Raw genomic sequence first — 23,331 nt, 5'->3', positions numbered from 1 at the left:
TAGGACCCTATCAACAGAAATCCCGCCCTTCGACAGCTGCCAGCCAATCAGATCCTTGTGGTACTCCACTAGTTACAGTTTGCCATACTGAAAAAGACCCATTTATCCTTACTCTGTTTCCTGTTAGTTAGCCATCCATGCTGATGTATCACCCCCAAAATCATGAGATCTTATCTTGTGTAGTAAAATTTTATATGCCACCTTATTGAATGCCTTTTGGAAATCCAAATACACTACATCTACTGGGTCCCCTTCATCCACCCTACTTGTTACATCCTCAAAGAACTCTAATAAATTTGTCAAACACAATTTCCCTTTCACAAAGCCATGTTAACTCTGCCTGTTTGTATTTTGATTTTATAGATGTCCCGCTACTACCTCTTTAATAATGGATTCTGGCATTTTCCCAATGACAGACATTAGGCTAACTGGCCTATCGTTTCCTGCTTTCTGTCTCCCTCCTTTCTTGAACAGAGGTGTTACATTTGCAGTTTTCCAATCCACTGGGACCTTTCCAGAATCTAGGGAATTTTGGAAGATTACAGCCAATGCATCCACTATCTCTGCAGCCACTTCCTTTAAGGCCTGAGGATACAGGCCATCAGGTTTAGGGGACTTGTCCGCTTTTGGTCCCATTAATATTCCCATTACTTTTTCTCTAGCGATAGTGATGTTTTACGTTCCTCCCTCCCTTTTGCCTCCTCATTTTCTACTATTCTTGGGATACTTTTTGTTTCTTCTACTGAGAAGACAGATACAAAAGACTTGGTCAAAGCCTCTGCTTCTATCAATATCTTGTCAGCATCCTCTTATGTAGTAAACACCGATAAAAAGAACTTATTAAGTATTCTAGCATTTCCCTATGCCTCTAAGTATATATCATCCTCTTTGTCCTGCAGGCCATACTGCACCTCTTACTACCCGCTTACTATTTGCATGCCAGTAGAAGATTTTTAGGTTCCTTTTTATGTTAACTGTCATTCTATTCTCATATTCTCTCTTTGCCAGTCTTAATTTCCTCTTCACTTCCCCCGCAATTTCTTTTATTTGGCCTGGTTCTCGTTTGAAGAATTCACCTGACACGCATCATGCACCCTCTTTTTTTGTTTCCTCATTTGCTCTATCCTCCTCATGAAGGAGCCCTGGTTTGGATTCCCTTATCTTTCGTCCTTGTTAGAATTTACCTAACCTGTACCTGAAACATCATCTCCTTAAAGGTCATCCATTGTTCTGTTACAGTTTTTCCTGTCAAATCTTTGGTTCTATTTTACCCTGGCTAGATCCCCTCTCATCCTGTTGAAGTTAGCCCTCTTCAATTTAGAAGTTCTACTTCAGATTGTTCCTTGCTTTTCTCCATTACTAATCTAAACCTTAAGATACAATGATCACTCTTACCCAAGTGCTCCCCCAGAGAAACTTGGTCCATTTGGCTCACTTCATTCCCCAGCACCAGATCCAGCAATGCCTCCTTCCTGGTTGGACAGAGAACATATTGGTCAAGGAACTTTTCCTGAATGCAGTTCAGAAATTTCTCCCTTTCCTTATTCTTTACTCTCGCATTATCCCAATCACTATTTCGGTAATTAAAGTCCCCCAAGATCACCACTCTATTGTTCTTGCACATCTTAGTGATTTCCCTGCTTCTCGATATCTCTCTCTTTCTTTGTGTTACTATTTGGAGTCCTATAGAATACCCCCAGTAGCCTTTATCCTTTATGCTTCTCAACTCTAACCAAATGGATTCTATGTTTGGCCCTTCAAGGACATCTTCCCTTTCCAACACTGCAGTGTCTTGCCGAATCAGTATTGATACCCCACCTCCTTTTCTCCTTCCCTATCTTTCCTGAACACTTTGTATCCTTGAATATTAAGCGTCTGGTCCTCACCATTTTAAGCCATGTTTCCGTAATTGCCACTGCTTCATATTCGCACGTGCCTTTGTGTTTGTAGCTCACAAACCTTATTCACCACGCTTTGTGTTTTTCAATACATACTTTGTAAACCTGTCTTTGTATTCTTTGTAGTCCTTCATAGTCTGCTCCTATCCAATATGGTACTACTTCCTTCTGTAGTACTATTGAGCACTCTCACTCCTTTATTCCTATGCCTTTGCCCATCTCCCTGCCAATTTAGTTTAAGCCTTCCCCAATCACACTAGTGAACCTCCCCTTGAGGACATTGGTCCCATCCTGTTGAGGTGCAACACATCCCTTTTGAATAGATGCACCCTGCCCTAGAACTGGTCCCAATGCCCCAAGAATCTTTAACCCTCCCTCCTGCACTATGCTTTAAGCCATGCATTGATCCTCCCTATCTTCCTATTGCTACTCTTGTTATCATGTGACACTGGGAGTAATGTAGAGATTATCATCTTCAAGATCCTAGTTTTTAACTTCTTCCCTAACTCCTGAAATTCTGACTGTGAGACTGCTATACCTGCTCTCTCTATGTCGTTGGTACTGATGAGTACCACAACTTCTGGCTCACTCCTGTCCCCTACAGAATATTCTGCACCCTCTCTGTGATGACCTTTACCCTAGCACCAGGGAGGCAACATAATGATGTGGAACTCACAATGACAGTTACAAAAGTGCCTGTCCCCTAACTATAGAATCTCCTATAATGACTGCATTTCTAATCTTTGCTATTCCCTCTTGTGCAGTCCCTTGCCCATTGGTGCCATCACCTTCAAGGTGTCGTCCATCCCAGCAATCTCAAATACTCAGTTTCAGAGTAGTACACGCCCTGAAGATTCCTGCACAACCTACCTCTTCCTACTCTTCTGGATTGCCACCCATCTACTATCCTGAACTCTCACTGCATGCGTGGTGACCACCTCCTGGAATGCACAAACCAGGAAACTCTCATCCACCCTGATGCTCTGCAGTGTCTCCAGCTGCTCCTTAGGCTTGGAAATCCTGAGCTCAAGTTCAAGTAACTGCAGACACTTCCTTCACACATGGTCCCCAATTCACATGACGTATCCTGAAAATGTGCAGGATTTGAAAGCAACAGATTCCAACTGCCCATCCAAGATCTAAGAAAAAATCTCTGTTCCCTCTTTTAGAATCTAGTTACTACCTTGTATAAACTATTAATTTTATTTCATGCCTCTAGACCTGTTCTGTGCAAATGCTCTTAATACAAATTTCCTTACTGTTATACTTATCCCGATTGAAATCTTATTAATTAGTTTAACTAGTTAAGCTATAAATTTAATACAGTACTTTAACAGTTTCCTGGTCCTAGTTTAAACTACTGCCCTAGTTTTTAAAAAAAAACCTAATACTCACCAATCACCTACCTGCTATCACTCCTGAATGTTTGGGATCAGGTTCATGCTGTTCTCCTGCTCTCACATGTGCTCCCACATGCCACAGTTCCCTGACATAGTGTAGGGTCATGGGCAGAGAATAGATGAGTCCATCCAGCTCAAGTGCACCACCATGACTCAGGGCTATGAGCACATGAGCTCCTCCACTGAGACAGTGGCCAATCTCTTGGAGAGCCACATGCAGCACTTGGAGCACATGCAGGAAATGCGAACTGATATTCACAGGATGCATGCCACACTGTGTAGCCTGGACTGGTCAGTGGCGCTGGTGGCGCAGAGATGTTTGGAGTAGATGCCAGTTGCGTCCTGAATGGTGTCCCTCTTCAGGCATCCGGTGCGTCCGCCAAGGGCTGAGGATGTCACAAAGGAGGATGAGGGTTCCACCTCTCATGGGGCACCTTTATTGTCCTCGGCCTCCTTGGCTTCTCTGACAGTGGGAGCCTCTGTGCAGCAGAGCCAATGACGGAGGCTGCCGCTCCGTCGACCACCACATGTATCTCAGCTGCAAGCAGACACAAGTGAGCGGGCTGCCTCCACTTCCACCAAGGTCACAAGGAGAGCACCGCATAACAGTGGCTGAGCACGGAGGCTATCATGGCGTGCAGAGCACCGAGTAGGTCACTTGGGTGTCTTCTTCTGTCTCTGTGCATTGTTTCCCTTTCTTATCACTGTATAAATAATGAGACTCCTTTTATTGCTAGTGTGCCAAGAAAAGTGTTATAAGATGGTGGAGGAGATCAAGAGTTCCTCCACAGTGAGGGAAAAGGCTCTGGATAGATGTGCATCTTCATTAGTGGTTAATGATTAGATGTTTCAGGCTGCATCTGGAATGGATGTGTTAGCACAGGCATCTCACGCTGACTTCCCTACCATGCCCTTCATCCTTCAGTGGGACTCAGTTGAAACATCCCTGAATCAAATTATTCCTGACATTCATGGCATCCTGATGAGAACTTCGCACCCCGCACCCTGCCCGGCTACCTCCTTGTGTGGCCGGGAACCTCGGTGTTCTGCGTCTCCCCCTCTGCTTCCTCCTCTTCTCTCACCTCCTATGCCTCCTCTTCCTCCGATGTTCTATCTGGTTCCGTGACCTCACCATTCTCAAGGTCCACACCTCTCTGGAGGGCCATGTTATGGAGGGTGCAGCAGATCACCACAATGAGCGAGATCCTTGCAGGATTGTATTAGAGGGTGCCACTAAACATGTCCATGCACAGGAAATACATTTTGAAAAGACCGATGGCCGGGTCAATGGTTGTCCTAATGAGCAGGTGGCATTGACTGTATTGCTTCTGTGCTTCTGTCTGGAGCTCCCATAGAGGGGTAAGTAGCCATCTGTTTGAAGGATATCCCTTGTCCCCGGGATCCATCCACAGAACTTTGGGGGTTGGAGTGAAGATCTGCGGCCACCTGGACTGCCGGGGGATGAAGGAGTCATGGCAGCTGCCAGGAAAGCGAGAACACACATGGAGGAAGTTCTTGTTGTGGTCACAGACCAGTTGGACGTTGAGGGAGTGGAAGCCCTTCCTCTTGATGAATCTGACTGGGCAGTCGCTGGGTGCCTTGATGAGCACATGGGTGCAATAATTCATGCCCTCCACCTGAGGAAATCCAACAGTGGTGGCAAAATCCAATGCCTTTTGTGCCTGCGAGGCCTCATCTGTCGTGAAATGAATGCATTGTCCATCAGGCAAATAGGGCATTTGTGATCTGCAAGAGGCAGTCTGCAACTGATCACTGGGAGCAGCCAGAGGTGAAGATGGTCAGCACCATTGTGACTTTGATGGCCATTGGCAGGCATGGGAACCCGCGCTGTGAGATGCGAGATGACAAAGGGAACAAATGTCTGTGACCATGTGCCTGGAAAGTCGCAATCTCCTACGGCACTGGGTCTCAGTCATCTCCAGGTATCTCCCTCTTTGGCGGCAAATCCTATGAGGAGCGTATGGCCTCCATGTTCTTCCTGCCCCTCGTTCCTCTCCCCTGCCCTCCTGATGCCCAGGGCTTTGCCCTTCTTGCAGAGGGTGTTGCTCCTTATTGCTACTGGGCCCAAAATCTGAGAGTCATGGCCCCATTCCCCATTGACAGATTCTGCCTTCCTTGTGGTCAGCTGGTTTCCCAATTGTCCTTGACCCCACTCTTCTGCTACCGTGAGCCCAAGGTGATGACACCCCCCCCCCAATAACCCTCCCCCCGCACTGCTTGCTGCCCACTCTCCCCAGGGCCTGTGCAGCACCAAAGGCAACCTTTTGTGAATGGCCAAGTCTGAATCTGCACCGTTTAAACTTTTATGGGTCTGGGGTAATTCCCTGGGGCAGAGGTGCCATGATTGGCTCTGCAGTCTGTGCACGCCTCCCTTCACCTGGTCTGTCCTAGACAGCGCTCTCTCGTAAAACTCTCAACACACACCCCCATTAACGAGCTCTTATTGAGCCCTCCTTAATTGACCTTAAAAATGTGGGATGTGGTGGGATTGCAATCCCACCCTCTTCCTAGCCTGGTGAATATAGCTGGCACCAAGAACGTGTCAGGAAACCGGCACGCCGGCCAGTGGTGGTATCATCGTCTAAAGGCCTACTACCCAACCCAAACCCAACGTCACGTATCGGGTTTGGGTTGGGTCGCTCTTCCAGGTCCGGCTTTCGGGCTCGGGTCGGGCCGGGTCTGGGTCGGGTCAGGCCCAGTTCGGGCTGGGTCCGGGTCCGGATCCGGGTCGGACACACGCAGCAAGAAGTGTTAAAAGTAAAAAACCTACCTGAGCTGGGAGTCCAGGACATCAAAGAGGGAAACTCTGAACCTGCGCAGTGAGCGAGTGAGCATCTCTATGATGTCATCACGCTCATGCTGCAGCTTCCTGCAGATTGGGAGTCGCAAGGTAGGTAAAGGGAACATTCCTGTGGTCAGGTTGGGCTCGGCTCGGGTCAGGTCGGGCCAGGCTCAGGTCGGGTCGGGTGCGGGAAAAAAATGGAGGGACTCGGGTTGGGCTCAGGTCCGATGTGGTTCTGTTGGGTTCGGGTCGGGTTTGTTTTTGTGCCCTGAGCAGGCCTTTACCATCGTCTCCTTTCCTGCCCTTGGCAGGACCTGAAAATTCAGCTCGATGTGCCAAAACAGTCAGGTAATTTTCATTCATCTTCATATATTAATGCTGCAATATCACACTAACTAGTCTTGGTCTAGTTTATATAATTTAACTGAACTCTGAGACAATTAAAAGAAGCTATGATTTTTAAAAAATTGTGTTATGTGCATTAGGTTAGAACAAGCAAAGTCACAGACAAGCAGAATAGGACAACTATTTGACTTAAGATATTTAATGACATGTGCCAATAAAGTGTCTTTAGGATGTTAAACTGTGCTTCTTATTTTCACAAGTCTTGGAAATTATGCATCCCTCCATGGACAAATGTACTGCAAACCTCATTTTAAGCAGCTTTTCAAATCCAAAGGCAACTATGATGAAGGTTTTGGACACACACCTTACAAAGGCAGCCGGATAAATAACAGTCAAAGCAACTTCTCTGTTAATAAAATTTCTCCAGGAAATAAGACAACTACAGATTGCAGCACAATGGAGATTTTGGAAGAAGAGAAAACCATCAGCAATAAATTTGATCAGTTGGTTGATGCACATGATGTAGAGCAACAGAACAGGAATACAGAGGAACAATTGAAAAACTCGCCTGATCAGATCAAGAAGGCCACAGACAGAAATAGATTAAATATCAATTGGCCACCTTCCATTGATGCAAATAAGAAAACTTTCAGTATTGAAGAGGAAGTGAAAGTGACAAAACCAAAATGGCCTCCAGAAGGTTCTAGTCAACAAACATTGAATTCTAAAGTAAATGAGTGTGAAGAGCCTACAGAATCATTAGTCAGCACTCTGCAACCACAAATCAAAACTGTGGAAAAAGCAGAAAGCATCTTGTATAATGAGCATTCCAATTATGAAAATATTGAGAAAGAAGATGATGAGGTACAGTTTGAAGTGGATGGTAAAGAGAATGTGGAAGTGGAACTGAATGATGGAAACAATATAAATGAAGTATGTGTTAATGGAACAAGTAAGGTGTTTAATGAAGTCGAGACAAAGGATCCAAAAGACTTTGAAGGAAAATTGGCTGAGCCTGAAGAGACATTGAAATCCTTGGTTGTCAGTGATAAAGAAAGTGAAAATTATCTTGAAAACTTAAATTCCAATAACAACAATAATGGGGCTGTGCAACAAATAGCTTTTCTGCAAATTCATGACTCAATTGAAGAATCTCCAATAATCGATTTCCTCCCAGATCAGGCAATGTTGAATCAATTCACACAACCATGTAATCAAATCTTAACAGAAGAATTAAGTGATAACATTTCAACAGATCAAGTCAGTCAAATTGATGTAACCTTTTCAGATTTCTTTGATAGTAAACAGTTGGTATCTAGTTCTAAAAAAGATGCTGATACTGCTAATTTATCCAATGACTCATTTGGAGAGAGCTGCTTGAAACCATTAAAACAATCTGAAAAGACAGGTACAAAATCTCTGGATGAAATTCTATATGGTAGAAATGGTAAGCCAAATGATGCTGAATATCACATCTCATCTGTTGATCAGAATTCAGAAGAAGATGACTTTCTTGGCCTCAGTCCGACAGAGTCTTCAAGAATGCAGTGTCTTAGTAACCAAAAGGATTATACTTTATTTTGTGACTTTCTGGCTACTGAAGTTGATACAAATGAATTGGGGGGTAACAAACTGCCTTATGACATTCTTGGCTCAGGAGATGTGATGGAACCATTTTCCAATACCAGCCTTTTTAAAAAAGAGCCTCTTCTACTTACAATTGAAGAACAAATCAAGAGAAACAGATGCTATGATGAAGATGAATAAGAAAAAATAAGGTTTTAAGTAACACTGTGGATTGATTTTTGAAAATGTATTCATGTCTGATACATTCATTTTGATTTTGGTTATTTCGTAGATTAAGTCTTGAATAACATTTTAAAATAAATACTTTTTTAAAAATGTTATGCTTTATTATGCGATTTCAGTATACAAATTCATGGAGTGATGCATCATGTTACATTTTTAGTACAACAATGGGAATAGACAGGCCTTATGCTCATTTTATATTCTACCATTCTATTGTTTTTAAGGTTGTTTGATAAGCTTATCTCTTGCTGTACAAACCATTTTAAATTTGAGTAAAGCACCTGGCGTGCAGAGGACGAATTATGGTTATTTTATTGATAGAGCTGTTGCTCATAATTGGTACAATTTTATGTTAATTTCTTTCTAATCGATACACATACATCTAAAATACTCAATGTAAAGAAGCCACAAATCATTTAGCTGCTTCTAGATTATACACTTTCAAGTTTAAATCTAGTTGATAACAGTTCACTTAAATGTTGCTTGTTTCTGCTTCTATATACTTCTTTCAGCTCTTCACTAGTAAATTGTAACCATGCTTTTGTGGCTGTTTTATGCATAATAAAAAAATCTATATTCATACAGTGTCCTTGATTTTTCTAGTCATTTGAAATAACACAAAAATGACATTACTTTGATTTAATTTTTCAGAAAAGTAATATAGATAAGCTCCTATTTTCTGAACACAGCTTAGTGAAACTAGGATTGGCCAACAGCTCCAGCAATGATAGTGAAATGTGCACTTACTACAACTCTCCAAGTCATGTCATATCATAATTATAACAAGCTCCTTCCCTAGATTTTGCTTTGAGCCGTCCAAATGCGGAGAGCACAAAATAGAGCAGCAGCTGAAATTTAAAGAGATGCTATCATTTAAAAGTAATTGGCGGCATTGAATGGGAGAATTTTTTTACAATGTTTGAAATGTTGAAAATGCACTGAGCATATTGGCAGTCTTGGCCAAGGCATAAATGAAGGAGAAGGGAAAGAAAGGCCAGAGGGCAATGGGGATCGAGCCAGGGAGTGGGATGGACTGCATAGCTCCATGGAGAGCTGGCATGGACCCAATGGGTCGAATGACCTCCTTCTGAGCCGTAAATGAATCTATGAGAATACTGAAGCAAAAGGGAACGCACATGTGAAATCACAAAGCAGAAGCTCCAGGCAAGTGATGGAGCAGGGCAGCACATGCTTTGCCTGTTCCATGGTTGCAAAGTGAGTGTCCTGGCCAGCAGAAAACAAAATAAATTAACAAGAATGGTCTACATATTACAGAAATATTGCAGATTCAACACAGTTATCTGTGACCTTTAAATCAGCTGACGACACAGCTGTTTCCCTAGCAATGCTGGATGCCCTTTCTATACCTTAGCAATGACATTATGCAAGCCCATATGTTGGGAATGATGTGCAGGTTGGGTGTGTTCCCCAATGTCTTGTTTGAGGGAAGCATTTCACATGCCCTGGTCAACAACCACCAAAAACTATGCTATGATGCAAAGTGTATAGAGTTCCAGCAGGATGGGATCCTGATCCATATTTCCACTACCAGCCACCCAATTTACACACAGAAGTGGCTCCTGTCAGCAGAAATTTTAGGCTTTCTGTTTTGCAACTAGGTTCAGCAAACATGCTTTCAAGTCTGTTCTTTCAATACTCTGTCAATGGGTTGTAGCCAGGCTCATTTTCTACTTGTTCCATTGTAATGCCTCTTTTTGTCCTGAAGAATGGCAATGTCATTCAGCTGCTCCTGGGTGACTTTGTCCTCATCACCATCCTCTTCCCCGTGCTATGCCACCCATTGCTGTAGTGGATTAGCAGGGAGGGTTGATGACAAAAATGGGTGAACCTTAGAGGGATTGGACATTTGTGGCTGTGGGGTGCTTCACAGAGATGTCTAGGTGACAATGCAAGAGCTCAGTCTGTAACTTGATGACAGTAAGATGCTGTCGACCCCACCCTTTTTCATGGTCGGAGCTGAGTATCTCCCTACATGCTTTGTGGCTTTATTCTTGAAGGGGGTGAAGGGTTTAAAGGTGAGGAAGCCCTCTCCAGTGATTTGCCTTTAGCGGGTATTGTGTGCCTATTGATTTGTTGCCATAGGGATTGTGCCAATGATCTCCCAAATTTTCCCATGTTCATTGTACCTGGCCAACTTCCATCTCAATTGTTTATCTATAATGACCAATAATAAAACAATGAGCCAAAATAACTTTTTTTCATTTTAAGATCAATCTCCAAAGCATTATGTTGTTATTTATCTATTTATTTTTAATTGCATTCAACATTACAACTTCTCATAAGCATTCTTCTGCAGAAGACATTTGCAGATCCATACAGAAAATGGATAACTTTCCATGACACAAGCTATCTTTGCAGATCCCTGAAGAGTGAGACATTGAGGCACCAATGTGAATACTGCAGATCCATCTTCCCCAATGTGATCTTGCTTAAGATTTTAATGCACTATTTTAGGAACAGAAAGCACAGTTAAGTATGAACTAATAATGTGCAATTGTTTCGGAAGATTTCTGCAAGTGTGCATGTACATCAACATGTCACTGGTTAAAATGTTGTGTACCAATGAATTAGGTCAGTATGTGCAAAACAGAGTTGAGAGCTAAGCAGCAACTGGAGCAGTTACAGTTACAGAATGTATTAAACACAAAAATAGCACTCCTGTGTGCAATTTCCTTTTTACACTGGCATAGACACAAGAGAGCTTATTTGTTTGTAATTCCTTTTTCTTCTAGGTAAATCATATGCATAATGCTTAACCTCATGAAAGGAACATAGGGACAGGAACAGGCTACTCACCTGTCTAACCTGTTCCAACATTCAATTAGATTATGGCTGATCTGTATCTTAACTCCAGCTACCAGCCTAGCCTAACAAAAATCTATCAATCTCAGTTTTTAAACTTCCAACTGACGTGGCCTTAACAGTTTCTTGAGGGACAGAGTCCCAGATTTCCATCACACGTCATGTGAAGTGCCTCCTGACATTGCTCCTGAATGGCCGAACTACAATTTTAGGTTCTACTCCCTTGTCCTGGACTTCACCACCAGAGGAAATAATTTCTGTCTACCTAACTCATCAGCTCGTTTAATCATCTAAACACTTCAATTAGACTACCTATTAACTCCTTAATCTTCTAGACTCAAAGGAATACAAGCCTAGTCTATGCAACCTGTCTTCATAATTATAATCCTCATAGCCTGGTATCATTCTTTTTTTATTCATTCATGGGATATGAGCATCGCTGGCAAGGCCAGCGTTTGTTGCCTATCCTTAATTGCCCTTGAAAAGCTGGTGGTGAGCTGCCTTCTTGAACTGCTGCAGTCCATGTGGTGTAGATACAGCCACAGTGCTGATAGGGAGGGAATTCCAGGATTTTGACCCAGTCACTGTGAAGGAATATAATTCCAGGTCAGGATGGTGTGTGGCTTGGAGGGGATCTTGCAGGTGCTGATGTACCCATGTGTCCGTTGCCCTTGTCCTTCTAGGTGGTAGAGGTTGCAGGTCTGGAAGGTGCTGTTGAAGGAGCCTTGGCGAGTTGCTGCAGTGAATCTTATAGATGGTAGACACGGCCACCATTGTGCGCTGGTGGCGGAAAGAGTGAATGCTTAAGGTGATGGATGTGGCTCTGATCAAGCGGGCTGCTTTGTTCTGGATGGTGTTGAACCTCTTGAGTGTTGTAGCCATACTCATCCAGGCAACTGGAGAGTATTGCATCACACTCTTGATTTGTGCTTTGCAGATGGTGGATAGGCTTTGGACAGTTAGGTGATGAGTTATTCACTGCAGAATTCCCAGCCACTGACCTGCTCTTGTAGCCACAGTATTTATATGGCTGGTCCAGTTAAGTGTCTGGTCAATGGTAACCGCCAAGATGTTGATGGTGCGGCATGCAGCAATGGTAATGTTGGTGAACCGCAAGGGAAGATGGTTAGATTCTCTGTTGTTGGAGATGGTCATTGCCTGGCACTTGTGTGGCATGAATGTTATTTGCAACTTGCTCAAGCCTGAATGTTGTCCAGGCCTTTCTGCATGCGGACATGGACTGCTTCACTTTCTGAGGAGTAGAATGATACTGAACACTGTGCAATCATCAGTGAACATCCCAACTTCTGACCTTATCTTAGAGGTGAAGATTGATGAAGCAGCTGAAGATGGTTGGGCCGAGGACACTACCCTGAGGAAAGCTGCAGCGATGTCCTAAGACTTAAATGATTGACCTCCAACAACAACAACCATCTTCCTTTGTGCTAGGTATGACTCCAACCAGCAAAGAGCTTTTCCCCTAATTCCCATTGACTTCAATTTTGCTAGGGCTCCTTGATACCACACTCGGTCAAATGCTGTCCTGATGTCAAGGGCAGTCCTCTCACCTCACCTCTGGTATTCAGCTCCTTTGTCCATATTTGGACCAAAACTGTAATGAGGTCTAGAGCTGAGTGGCTCTGCCGGAACTCAAATTGAACAGGTTATTGCTAAGTGAGTGCCGCTTGATAGCACTGACAATGACACCTTCCATCAATTTGCTGATGATCGAGAGTAGACTGATAAGGTGGTAATTGGCTGGATTAGATTTATATAAGAACATAAGAACTAGGAGCAGGAGTAGGCAATTCAGCCCCTCGGGTCTGCTCCATCATTCAATACGATCATGGCTGATCTCATCTCAGCCTCAACTCCACTTTCCTGCCTATTCTCCATAACCCTTCAACCCATTACTAATTAAAAATCTGTCTATCTCCTCCTTAAATTTACTCAATGTCCCAGCATCCACCGCACTCTGGGGTAGTGAATTCCACAGACTCACGATCCTTTGAGAGAAGTAATTTCTCCTCATCTCTCTTTTAAATCTGCTACCCCTTATCCTAAAACTATGACCTCTCGTTCTAGATTGCCCCACCAGAGGAAACATTTGTCCTGCTTTTTGTTGACAGAACATAGCTGGGCAATTTTCCACAGTGTCGGGTAGATGCCAGTGTTGTAGCTGTACTGGAACAGCTTGTGTAAAGGCGCAGCTAATTCTGGAGCACAAGTCTTCAGTACTATAGCCTTTGCTGTACCCAGTGCCTTCAGTCATTTCTTGATATCACATGGAATAAATCAAATTGGCTGAAGACTGGCATCTGTGGTTGTGGGGACCTGAGGTGGAGGCTGAGATGGATCATCCACACGACACTTCTGGCTGAAGATGGTTGCAAAAGCTTCGATCTTGACTTGCACAGATATGCTGGGGGCCACCATCATTGAGAATGGGGATGTTTGTGGAGCCTTTTCCTCCACTTAGTTGTTTAATTATCGAATAAATTATCTGCCACCATTCATGACTGGAAGTGGCAGGACTGAAAGGCTTTGATCTGATAGTTGGCTGTGGGGATGCTTTGCTCTGTCTACAGCATGTAGTCTTATATTGTAGCTTCACTAGGTTGACACCACATTTTTAGGTATGCATAGTGCTGCTCCTGGCATGTTCTCCTGCACTCTTCATTGAACCAGGGTTGATCCCTTGGCTTGATGGTAATGGTAGAGCGAGAGATATGCTGGACCATGAGATTACAGCTTGTGGTTGAATACAATTCTACTGCTGCTGATGGCCCACAGCACCTCATAGATGTCCAGTTTTGAGCTACTAGAATTGTTATGAATCTATCCCATTTAGCATGGTGGCTGTGTCACATAACATGATGGATGAATCTGCAATGTATCCTTCCAAGGACAATATATTATTTTTGAGGTGCCCAGAACTGAATGCTGTACTTTAAATGGGGTCTAACCAGAGCTTCATTTTAAAGCCCATGAAATACAACATCAGCTAGTGGTGGTGAAGAGTTGAAGACTCGAAGATTTTTGAAATTCAAGTTCACCATGTGCAGTGCGGAACCATCGGAGATACCAGAAACGACTGCTAAGCAATAATGAACTTCAGAGTCAAATCCGCTCAGTGGACAAACAGTGCGTGGTGTAAAAACCAAAGACAACTACGCAGTGAGTTCTGTAAGCTTTAAAAATTGGAACAGTGCACCAAGAGGTCGAGCGCCGAGCAGTGCTCAGCTAGAGAAGTCGAATTACGGGGACATGGGCATCCAGATTGATTGCGAGCAAGCAATATTGGAACCATTGTTGAAATTGGGCCAAGAAGGGTCACAAATGTTGATGGCAAAAACAAATATATACAAACCATTACAGACTGTGCAGGCACTGTGGTTCATCCTGCCGCAACTGAGCTTTGTGGGTGGAGTCAGAGAAAAGCACGCGGAAGTGACAACAGTGCCACCCAACTTAACTCGTGCTTCAGCAATAGGACAAGCTGTGACAAGCAGAGGAACTGCAGCGTCCACAGTGACTGCTCAGGCTCTGAGCAGCAAAACGACAGGGACATTGCTTTAAAACACAGAAAGCAGCAGGAAAGTCCCGAAAACTGGGAACATGACTGTAAAATTTCAAAGCATCAATTGGAAAGCAGCCGATTTATTATCAGAGTTCAGGCTGTTCAAACAAAGAATAGAGCTATGGTTCATCTTCCTGGGAATCTCTGAGCCAGATAAGCAGTCTATCAATATCCGTATTGCGATTGGAAACGAAGGCCTACAACGATTAGATACATCTGGGCTCACAGAAGAGCACCAAAGGGATCCAAAGAAATCTGGACAACTCGAGAAGACCAGTTAAGAGTTCAAGTTAATTTTTGCATCAAGAAAGAAGATGCAACCAAGGCAATGGTGAAAGAGGAGGTAATTCAGACACGAGAAAGGTTTAAAATTGATAAGGAGGCGGTATTAGATAGGCTGTCTGTACTTAAAGTGGATAAAGTGCCAGGACCAGATGAGATGCATCCAAGGATACTGAGGGAAGTGAGAGCAGAAATTGCGGAGGCACTGGCCATAACTTTTCAGTCTTCCTTAGACTCAGGGGTGGTGCCAGAGGAATGGAGAATTGCAAATGTTATACCCTTGTTCAAAGAAGGGTGTAAAGATAAGCCCAGCAACTACAGGCCAGTCAGTTTAACTTCGGTAGTGGGGAAACTTCTAGATAGAATAAGTCGGGACAAAATTAATAGCCACATGGACAAATGCAGGTTAAAGAAAGCCATCATGGATTTCTTGAGGTAAATCATGTTTACCTAACTTGCTGGAGTTTTTTGAGGAGGTAACAGAGAGGGTTGGTGAGAGCAATGCAGTTTATGTGGTGTACGTGGACTTCCAAAAGGCATTTGATACAGTGCCACACAACAGACTTGTGAGCAAAATTATAGCTCATGGAATAAACTGGACAGTAGTAACATGGATACGGAATTGGTTGAGTGACAGGAAACAAAGAATAGTGGTTAATAGATGTTTTTTGGGCTGATATATATTAATGATTTAGACCTTTGTGTACAGGGCACAATTTCAAAGCTTGCAGATTAGGGTGGTGCAGTGGTTAGCACCACAGCCTCACAGCTCCAGTGACTTCGGTTCATTTCTGGGCACTGCCTATGTGGAGTTTGCAAGTTCTCCCTGTGACTTGCAGGTTGATAGGTAAATTGGCCATTGTAAATTGCCCCTAGTGTAGGTAGATGGTAGAAGAATTGTGGGGATGTGGCAGGGAATATGGGATTAATGTAGGATTAGTATAAATGGGTGGTTAATGGTCAGCACAGACTCGGTGGGCCAAAGGGCCTGTTTCAGTGCAGTATGTCTATGATACAAAACTGGATAGACAAGTTGGTGGAATGGGTAGACAGGTGGCAGATGAAGTTCAATGTGAAGTGATTCATTTTGGTAGGAAGAACATAGAGAGACAATATAAAATAAAGGGTACAATTCCAACCGGGGCGCAGGTGAAGAGGGACCTGGGTGTATATGTGCATAAGTTATCGAAGGTGGCAGGACAGGTTGAGAGAGCAGTTAATAAAGCTTACAGTATCCTGGGCCCTATTAATAGGGGTACAGAGTACAAGAGCAAGGAGGTCACGTTGAACTTGTATAAGACACTAGTTCAGCCTCCGCTGGAGCATTGCATCCAGTTCTGGGCGCCGCACTTTCAGAAAGATGTGAAGGCATAAGAACATAAGTAAAGGAGCAAGAGTGGGCCATTAGCTCATCCAGCCCGCTCTGCCATTGTATGAGATTGTAGCTGATCTTCAACTTCAACACCATTATCTTGCACTATCCCCATATCCTTTGTTGTTTTTAATGTGTTGTTAAGGTCAAGTGAGGAGGAGTCAAAGGGCTTCCCTCTTTTCCCTCTCCTTGTTTGACTACAACAGGTTTAATTCTTTATTAAAGTGGATGTACTGGCCAATTCAGTAGCTGCTGGATTACTTACTTGTTATGATCATAACAAAAAACAATCGGACAGGTTTTCTTGAGTTTACCAAAGAAAGAGGTTAACTTTATTGTACCGAAACCGCACTAATAAAAATAACAAACTACACGCCAACTTTCACTCACACACACACACACTCGAGGTTTACACACACACAAATAGGTTACAGAGTGGGGAAAGATAATTCAGTTGAGTTATACATAGAAATAAGGGGTATACAATCTGTGGAGTTTGATGATTCAGCTGGCTTCTAGCTGAATTCGGTGGTCCTGAGGCTTTTAGTTTGAAAAGGTAGATGACTGGTTTGATGGGTTTCTTGGAGACAGTGATGTGGATGATTTCCTCCAACGGGGTTTATGATTGTAGCCGGAGTATGCAAAGGTGGTCAGTCAACAATGTTGGCCAGGGGCTGCAAGAAGTACAGAGTCTGTTACAAACTGTTGAATTGCTTGTGAACTGAAGTAACCTGAGCTCAGACACTGTTGGATTGCTTGTGAACTAAATTAACCTGAGCTCAGACACTGGCCTGTGCTGGTAAAAACCAGTTTGAACTAATTAATTTATGTGAAAGACAAGGGAGAGATCACAGGAATAGAGCCTTATTTGGACACGGAGTGATACCGGGGTCTTTGGGCCTGGGCCAATAAGGAGAAGATACGAAAGAGGTGAGCAGGCCTAAACCAACAGGAAAGAGACAGCACAGCTCAAAGAGATAAGAAAGAGAATAAGTATGGAGAATCTCGGGCATAGAGCCAGTGAGAAACTCCGGAGACCAACCATCGCGGGTGGAAGACTCTGCGTCAGCAACGCGGCGACAACGTAAAAGAGAGAGAGAACGGAACGCCTGGCCAGCGTCAGCTCTCCCCTTTTTCGGGTATTATCCTTTGTTTTCTGTGACTAGGTCAGGGAAGGTCAGAGGAACCTAGTGGGTGTACGTATCGTTTCTAGCTAGCTTGGTCATTAACTGTATAACCCAGTATAAGTTGCATCTTTTTGTCTAACCAAGTGTATAAGCCTTATTCTTACATTGTACAACAACGTGAATAAAGTAAATTGATAGTTAAAGAAAGAACAAAGAACAAAAAAAATTACAGCACAGGAACAGGCCCTTCGGCCCTTCAAGCCTGCGCCGATCCAGATCCTCTATCTAAACCTGTCGCCTATTTTCTAAGGGGCTGTATCTCTTTGCTTCCTGCCCATTCATGTATCTGTCTAGATACATCTTAAAAGACGCTATTGTGCCCGCGTCTACCACCTCCGCTGGCAACGCGTTCCAGGCACCCACCACCCTCTGCGTAAAGAACTTTCCACGCATATCCCCCCTAAACTTTTCCCCTCTCACTTTGAACTCGTGACCCCTAGTAATTGAATCCCCCACTCTGGGAAAAAGCTTCTTGCTATCCACCCTGTCTATACCTCTCATGATTTTGTACACCTCAATCAGATCCCCCCTCAACCTCCGTCTTTCTAATGAAAATAATCCTAATCTACTCAACCTCTCTTCATAGCTAGCGCCCTCCATGCCAGGCAACATCCTGGTGAACCTCCTTTGCACCCTCTCCAAAGCATCTACATCCTTTTGGTAATGTGGCGACCAGAACTGCACGCAGTATTCCAAATGTGGCCGAACCAAAGTCCTATACAACTGTAACATGACCTGCCAACTCTTGTACTCAATACCCCGTCCGATGAAGGAAAGCATGCCGCATGCCTTCTTGACTACTCTATTGACCTGCGTTGCCACCTTCAGGGAACAATGGACCTGAACACCCAAATCTCTCTGTACGTCAATTTTCCCCAGGACTTTTCCATTTATTGTATAGTTCACTCTTGAATTGGATCTTCCAAAATGCATCACCTCGCATTTGCCCGGATTGAACTCCATCTGCCATTTCTCTGCCCAACTCTCCAATCTATCTATATTCTGCTGTATTCTCTGACAGTCCCCTTCACTATCTGCTACTCCACCAATCTTAGTGTCGTCTGCAAACTTGCTAATCAGACCACCTATACTTTCCTCCAAATCATTTATGTATATCACAAACAACAGTGGTCCCAGCACGGATCCCTGTGGATCACCACTGGTCACACATCTCCATTTTGAGAAACTCCCTTCCACTGCTACTCTCTGTCTCCTGTTGCCCAGCCAATTCTTTATCCATCTAGCTAGTACACCCTGGACCCCATGCGACTTCACTTTCTCCATCAACCTACCATGGGGAACCTTATCAAACGCCTTACTGAAGTCCATGTATATGACATCTACAGCCCTTCCCTCATCAATCAACTTTGTCACTTCCTCAAAGAATTCTATTAAGTTGGTAAGACATGACCTTCCCTGCACAAAACCATGTTGCCTATCACTGATAAGCCCATTTTCTTCCAAATGGGAATAGATCCTATCCCTCAGTATCTTCTCCAGCAGCTTCCCTACCACTGACGTCAGGCCTCACCGGTCTATAATTACCTGGATTATCCCTGCTACCCTTCTTAAACAAGGTGACAACATTAGCAATTCTCCAGTCCTCCGGGACCTCACCCGTGTTTAAGGATGCTGCAAAGATATCTGTTAAGGCCCCAGCTATTTCCTCTCTTGCTTCCCTCAGTAATCTGGGATAGATCCCATCCGGACCTGGGGACTTGTCCACCTTAATGCCTTTTAGAATACCCAACACTTCCTCCCTCCTTATGCCGACTTGACCGAGAGTAATCAAACATCTATCCCTAACCTCAACATCCGTCATGTCCCTCTCCTCGGTGAATACCGATGCAAAGTACTCGTTTAGAATCTCACCCATTTTCTCTGACTCCACGCATAATTTTCCTCCTTTGTCCTTGAGTGGGCCAATCCTTTCTCTCGCTACCCTCTTGCTCCTTATATATGAATAAAAGGCTTTGGGATTTTCCTTAACCCTGTTTGCTAAAGATATTTCATGACCCCTTTTAGCCCTCTTAATTCCTCGTTTCAGATTGGTCCTACATTCCCGATATTCTTCCAAAGCTTCGTCTTTCTTCAGCCGCCTAGACCTTATGTATGCTTCCTTTTTCCTCTTAGCTCGTCTCACAATTTCACCTGTCATCCATGGTTCCCTAATCTTGCCATTTCTATCCCTCATTTTCACAGGAACATGTCTCTCCTGCACGCTAATCAACCTCTCTTTAAAAGCCTCCCACATATCAAATGTGGATTTATCTTCAAACAGCTGCTCCCAATCTACATTCCCCAGCTCCTGCCGAATTTTGGTATAGTTGGCCTTCCCCCAATTTAGCACTCTTCCTTTAGGACCACTCTCGTCTTTGTCCATGAGTATTCTAAAACTTACGGAATTGTGATCACTATTCCCAAAGTAGTCCCCTACTGAAACTTCAACCACCTGGCCAGGCTCATTCCCCAACACCAGGTCCAGTATGGCCCCTTCCCGAGTTGGACTATTTACATACTGCTCTAGAAAACCCTCCTGGATGCTCCTTACAAATTCTGCTCCATCTAGACCTCTACCACTAAGTGAATCCCAGTCAATGTTGGGAAAATTAAAATCTCCTATCACCACCACCCTGTTGCTCCTACATCTTTCCATAATCTGTTTACATATTTGTACCTCTATCTCACGCTCGCTGTTGGGAGGCCTGTAGTACAGCCCCAACATTGTTACCACACCCTTCCTATTTCTGAGTTCTGCCCATATTGCTTCACTGCTCGAGTCCTCCATAGTGCCCTCCTTCAGCACAGCTGTGATATCCTCTTTGACCAGTAATGCAACTCCTCCACCCCTTTTACCTCCCTCTCTATCCCGCCTGAAGCATCGATATCCTGGGATATTTAGTTGCCAATCGTGCCCTTCCCTCAACCAAGTTTCAGTAATAGCAATAACATCACACTCCCAGGTACTAATCCAAGCCCTAAGTTCATCTGCCTTGCCTACTACACTTCTTGCATTAAAACAAATGCACCTCAGACCACCAGTCCCTTTGCGTTCATCATCTGCTCCCTGCCTACTCTTCCCCTTAGTCACGCTGACTTCATTATCTAGTTCCTTACAGGCTTTAGTTACTACCTCCTTACTGTCCACTGACCTCCTCATTTGGTTCCCATCCCCCTGCCACATTAGTTTAAACCCTCCCCAACAGCGTTAGCAAAAGCACCCCCAAGGACATTGGTTCCAGTCCGGCCCAGGTGTAGACCGTCCAATTTGTAATAGTCCCACCTCCCCCAGAACCGGTCCCAATGTCCCAAAAATCTGAACCCCTCCCTCCTGCACCATCTCTCATGCCACGCATTCATCCTGACTATTCTTTCATTTCTACTCTGACTAGCACGTGGCACTGGTAGCAATCCTGAGATTACTACCTCTGAGTTTCCTCCTCTTTGTACTAAGCCATTAACCGTAGCCGGTGGATTAGGTGGAGGGTGGCTCTCCTGCAACCCCGATATCCCAAACACCCAGCCTGAGCCTGAATTAAGAGGACTTAGTCCCACGTGACAGCCAGGATCAAGTGGGCGAAGGGAATAAAGGGGCCAAGGGGAGTTGACTCCGTGCTACGGTTTACAACAAGCAGGATTTGAAAGCTTTCAAGCTGGAATGGGGGGAGAAAGAGAGAGAGAGACCCCCCACTTAGATCTGCACGTGTCAGAGTCCGGAAGCTTCTGCTCTTCTACAGAGAAACACAAGCTTAAAACCACAGATTTGGAGGGGCTTGTCACATCACAGTCACTCAGTGATTCAAACATAGCAGTTAGCAGTATTTCCTCTGGCTAAAAGAAAAAGAATAAGCAGTTCCCTTAAACTTCCTGGATCTTGGTACTTTCTGGGGAATGAGCAGACATTTTGTTTCCCTCCTGACAAGCCTTGCAATGTAGGATACAATGTTGCAAATTATGTGGCCATCTGAAGCTGTCACCAAAGTCATTTTTTTCTGTTCTTTTTTAAATGTCTTCAGTCAGTGGATTAAAGAAAATTATCATTCAACAAAGCACATTGGTGTGACGTCTCCCCACCATGCGAAATGAAATGTGATGACAGAAATATTTCATTGTGAGGTCGCAAATTAAAAAGAAACTGTACTCACACAGTCATCAGTGCCACTGTTATGGCCATACTCTAGTTTTTTTTTTCATCCGGGATTGGGCACGAGCACAACTGGGGAACTCCAACTGCTCTGACTGGGCTCAATCAGCTTTTCCTTCCACATATACTGAATTTCCCCATGTATTTCTACAATACCATCCTATTCCAGTTTCTCTATATCAGTGAACTGTTCATAACTTTGTGAAGATTATCCAGTGCTTTTTGTTCATTTTTTTTTTGTGCTCCACCAGGTCACCAGCTTGCTTTGCAGAGCACTTTGCATACCAACTGTCACCTGGTAAAATGGTGACTTCATTTGTGTGGATTAGCTGTCCTGGCATAAATGCAAGCGGGCCAAATGGCGCCTTAACATTATAAGACACTTTGTCAGGCAAAGTTTTACGCCTGCCTTGTAGCGCTTCATAGTCATTTTATACTTTAACCCAATGCTGGATTTTTTTCCTTGCCTATCAATTTTATCCTGCAACTCTTCCTGTTGTTCCAGCTTATCCAGCCTGGCCCACAATTCCTCCTCAGTTAGGATACTTGACTTGCAGTCACCACCACCATCACCACCCTCCAAATCTACCACAAAAACTGATCTGGGCTTCGGGTTTTCCTTTGGCTTATGAGCTTTTCTGTGTCTCCCTTCAGAATTTAAATCTTTAATTTCTACGTCTTCAGTCTCAATTTCCTGCCGAACCTGCGTCAGTTTCCTGGGACTTAGGTGATAAGGAAATTGTTTTATGGGAGGGGTCTCTCCTACATCAACATCATGTAGGGTTAGGGTTGTGCACCCTGGTTTGTCCCTGCAGATCCCTTTAAATGATGTGAATAGCCTTGTTAGGTCTCCTCTCTGTTCTGCATTTAAATAGGAGAGTATGATGTCTAATTTCCCTAACATTTCAGTCTAATTTCCCTAACCGAACAGTAGGGGGTTCAATTTGGGAATCCTCCAGGCCTCCCTCTAACCTGTCCTCACTGTCCTTTTTGCTTTCCTCTTTCCTGACTGCCTGATAGTCTTGTGCTTGTTTGTCCCCTTCCCGGCTGTGATATCGTTTTAACATATTGATGTGGTACAGCCTTTGCTTTTTCCTATGATCTGGGATTAATTATATAATTTACCTGGCTAATTCACTTTATTACTCTGTACAAGCCATTGAACCGGGCTTTCGATGGTTCTCCCTGTATTGGTAATAGCATTAACGCATGGTCTCTGGCATGAAATGTTCTGGCCTTGGCATGTTTATCCACCTGCTTTTATATAGTTGTCTGGGAGGTTTTTAGGTGTTCCTGAGCCCCCACAGAGGCTCTTGTGAGCCGTCCTTGGAACATGCAGATGTAGTCTAACCGGGAATATTCATCCCTATGTCCTAATAACTTCCCCATTATTAGTTTTAGAGGACTTCTCACCTCATGTCCATAAACTAATTCAAAGGAACTAAAGCCAGTGGACACATTGGGATCGTCCCTCTGAGCAAACAGAAGAAATCCCAGCCTTTTGTCCCAGTCATGGGGGTACTCATCGCAGTTTGCCCTGATTATTGTCTTTAGGGTCTGGTGGTACTGCTCCTAAGCCCCATTTGACTGGGGGCGGGGGCGGGTAGGCTGAGGACTTTAGCTGGGTTATGCCCAGATCACCCATGAACTTTTGAAAAATACTGGATTTCAACAGGCAGTCCATATCG

The 23,331-nt window shown here is 44.0% G+C and overlaps 1 protein-coding gene across 1 annotated transcript in view; it reads left to right on the top strand.

Moving 5' to 3' along the window:
* The window catches only part of LOC137371989 (xin actin-binding repeat-containing protein 2-like), a 129,165-nt gene extending 122,370 nt beyond the window's left edge, over positions 1-6,795 (top strand). Inside the window, exon 12 of the mRNA XM_068035206.1 lies at positions 6,707-6,795. The gene's annotated coding sequence lies outside the window, so the exon portion shown is untranslated. The remainder of the gene's footprint in view (positions 1-6,706) is intronic.
* The last annotated feature ends 16,536 nt before the right edge of the window (positions 6,796-23,331 follow it).

Source organism: Heterodontus francisci, chromosome 7 (genome assembly GCF_036365525.1).
Source record: "Heterodontus francisci isolate sHetFra1 chromosome 7, sHetFra1.hap1, whole genome shotgun sequence".
Classification (NCBI taxonomy): domain Eukaryota; kingdom Metazoa; phylum Chordata; class Chondrichthyes; order Heterodontiformes; family Heterodontidae; genus Heterodontus; species Heterodontus francisci.
This window is presented reverse-complemented; position numbering and strand designations above follow the sequence as displayed.